We start from the raw sequence: 4,017 nt of genomic DNA, 5'->3' as shown, positions 1-4,017 counted from the left end.
GCCATCTCACTAATCGCCAAAGGGTTGAAACAGGAACGCACACAACAGAGCACCACAGACAAACCACTTAACTCAGACTGACGCCAGCTCACTAACAGTCGCAGGAGACCCCCAGCTAACACCACCTAGCAGCACAACTCGTAACTACAAAGCATGCACGCACAACAGGTCGTTTCCGGTTATTTTTGGATCCCCCCTCATACAACTGCTGATCATTACATTTGGTTCAGCATCATATTCAACAACAGGACAGAAGTATGTTCTGGGTTATAAACAGATTATAATGTTTTTCAATCACCTGGTGAGGTGGCAGTTTAAATGCTTATATGATTGTGGGTGGAACAGTTTGCAAGCACAGAAAGCCTTTCACGGACACTACTGTTCTGCCAAATACAAAGAGTGCTATAAGATTAACCCCTTGTTTCCAGATATTCTTCTTTGAAAACATAAAAGAGTAAGGTCTCTGATAGAAATTGATATTCAAATGTAAAAATGAATTTATGTACAAAGTTGAAATAGTACTTTGATATCCAAATACTGACAGGTGGAGGAATATTTAATTATTGGAAATATGGCTACCAGAACTTATTTTACCATAAATCATACCCTCAATGCACATGCTTGACTACAACTGTTCTGTAATACAGCATACCATTATGAGAGGTTTATGTGAAAACTATTTACCTGCTTTATCTACATGTTCATAATTCATATGAGATGTAATACTGGAGGTATGTACATACAGAATGTTTCATAAATAAGTACCTGAACTCTGCATGTTTTTATCTAAGATTACAAACAGTTCAGAATAATTATATGGATATAAATCTGCAAAGGCATTGTTACTAAGATAAGGAGAGTTAAGGTCAGATAGTATGCTCATGGTGAATAACAGATGTTTATTTTTTATTCACAACTCCAGTTGGTGATTTTTATGGGGTGGGGGGTGAGACAAAAGAAAAGAGTATTGAGGATCTGGCAGAGACACATTGATTCTTGGTGCATGTAGCTGAAGCTTACATTACATTAACAAGTCAGAGTTCCAGCATCTGTCTTAAGTGCATCTACCCTCTTTAAGTGTATGTATGTAAATAAGCCATATTGCAGAATAAATAACTTTTTCGTACTTCACCTCTCTTTAGATCACAGTATGGTGTTTAGATTATAAAAGCTCTAACGAAGCATTGAAACATGCATAAATGGATCGATTAAAAATTAATTTATATAATGAAAATGATGAATAATTAATGCTAGACATTATATTTAAAGTAAACACATTGCAAAGTAAAAAATGTGGTGCTTAATCTTTGTTGAAAGTAGTGTTAGCTTTTGCATTAGAACATTTCTCTAGTGATACTGGAACATCCATAAAATCAACAATAAAAATCAAAGGAAGCGTCAGTTAGTGTTAAAAATATTGAAGAGTTAATGTTATTCATTTTATGCATTAAATGAACTATAAAAACCAAGAAACATTAGAACTATTTGGAATTTGTGCTCTTATTTTCAAACATGCTGTATATGGGAGGAAACTGCATAAAAATGCTAACAACATATATGCTTCAGAATTCAGATGTTAATAGTCTTCACATAAGTACTCTCAACAATCCAACTACAAATTCTCTTCTTGTCTACTCTACAACAATAAGGACTAATCCTGTCACTAATGTAGCACAAGTTATGCTGACTTCTCAAGTGGCGATTATTATATATTCATAACAGGTGCTTTAACCCACAGAGAGGGAAAGCAATTGTCATTTGTTTATTTTATGAAGCTTTCAATTGCTCAGTATAATATAATGATTAATGAATACCGTATTGGAAAGGATGTGGAAGGAAGAGGTAATGGCTTCATTTTGGGTATTGCCCTAATATTTATCTGGAAAGGACTGAGGAAAACAAAAATATCAGTTGGTATAGCTGGCCTTGGGGCCAAAATTGGAACCCACTACTTCTTAAATATGAAGCAGGAGTGCTGGCCACTTGACTTTGTTACTTAATGCAAATAGTGGAGCAATTTCAAGTGAGTGGTTATGTTAACAAGCAGATATCAATGATATGACACATGCTTTCAGAATTAGTAGGATGATGATGAAAAAATAATGTTCACATGTTGTTTAAATTTAGTTCACTTAGTAGAATCAAAAAAAATTCTTAACTATAGACACATCATGGGCACATCATAGTCACAATACCTTCAAATTTAATTTGCATGTCAATATATGGAAATTGAAGTGGAAAGAGTTTCAAAATTAGAACTACCAAAAGAATGTCACAACATCCTATTAAATTTCCTTTGTTATAGTTTAAATATATCCCATAGTGTCTTTAAACTGCAGTTTCTAATTCCTGCAGTTACCTGCATACAAGTGGAGTGGATGAATATAATGAAACCAATATATGATACAAGAATACTATTAAATAAAGATCTCAATAAAATCAGTTATATATGAGGATCACTATAAAAGATGTATAATTTGGTTTTCAGAGCATGTGGATCTGGATTCAGAAATACACAGTACAACTTCCTGCCATTGGAAAAGTAACAATTAAGATCTCAGTTATCATCATGTTGCAGGCAGTGAAAAGTCATACATATCATACTGTGTTGCAATGAACCAGATTTAAATGTCATGTAGTGCGAAACAGAACATATTTTCTTGAAATTATTCAGCATGGCTTCAGAAATGGATTAAATAAGAGCTAGTCTGTCTCATTTATTCATTTATGTGTCAAAGTTTTCCAAAAATTCTCTCTCTACTATCGAGACAGAATTTTCAGGATATTATCCTTCAGGTGTCAAAGTTCTCTACAATTTTCAGAATTGAAAAGGGAAAACCTTCTCTGAAGAATGAAAATAGAACAGACAAATAACCACAGGTGTGTGTGAAGAAAATATTTCTTATGTTAGAACTGCAATTAGACAATGAAACCTCAAGGCAACACCTTACTTAGATTTCCAAGTACTTTGGCCACCTTCCTAAGTTCCATATGAGTTTGGTGTGTAGTCAGTGAGTGTCTCACAGAAGACGAAATGCAGATAGAAAGGCAATGATCATATGAAATATTGAAATAATTTGAGAATGGTGACTGTTACCACTTTTCTGACATTGTTACTGTCACAAGACACTAGACTGCCAATTTGATCTGGAAATAAAATATGACAATCATCAGGGCAATCCTTGTTGACAGTACTCCTGCTGTGAAAGTAAAGTAATGGTATACAAAAATCTGCCTAAATGACTCAAGAAGGGAGGCAGCCCAAAACACTCCTGTTGTTCCATGACAAAGATTCTTCATACACAGTAATCCTGTGTCACCTTCTTCCATAGCGCTCGAATCAAGCTATTCACACATCTAACATATGGATCAGATCTGGCATGATAAGATTTCTTGTTCTTCTGAACAATGAAATTTTACCTCAAAGTAATAAATTCTTAAGCTCTGAAAAAGTGGTGCTATTGCTTCATAGTTGCCTCAGGAGTATGGAATACAGCATAGAATGTTAGGACAATTATGAGTACGATGAAAATATGTAACAGTTGAAATATAGATATTTTTTTGGATTACTCCTGTCTCAGACCTTGAACCCTTGGTAATTCAGACTAATCAGGGTGAAGGTCATATGGATTATTTGATAATCCAGATGAATGAAGCAAATGATAGCCCTTCATAATCATCATCAGTAATCTGTCAGACGACAGGTCCACAGTCTCTTCCAAAACAATTCCTCCACTTAATGCGATCTAGAGCTTTCTCCTTCAAATGACAGTATCCTCTTCTGACCCCAAGGTCATCCAGCATCTTCTTACGTCTTCTTCCTCGTCTTCTTGTCACTTCTATCCACCCCTCTATCTTTCCTTCAATAACTTCTTTTAGAAGGGAGTTTCTGCGTAAAACATGACCAATCCAATTAGCCTTCCGTTTTCTTATTTCGTGTAGGATATTCCTCTGCTCACTGACTCTAATTAACACTTCTTCATTTCTCACATAATCGGTCCAACTGATCTTCTCCAT

The sequence above is a fragment of the Cryptotermes secundus genome, unplaced genomic scaffold (assembly GCF_002891405.2).
Source record: "Cryptotermes secundus unplaced genomic scaffold, Csec_1.0 scaffold50, whole genome shotgun sequence".
Classification (NCBI taxonomy): domain Eukaryota; kingdom Metazoa; phylum Arthropoda; class Insecta; order Blattodea; family Kalotermitidae; genus Cryptotermes; species Cryptotermes secundus.
This window is presented reverse-complemented; position numbering follows the sequence as displayed.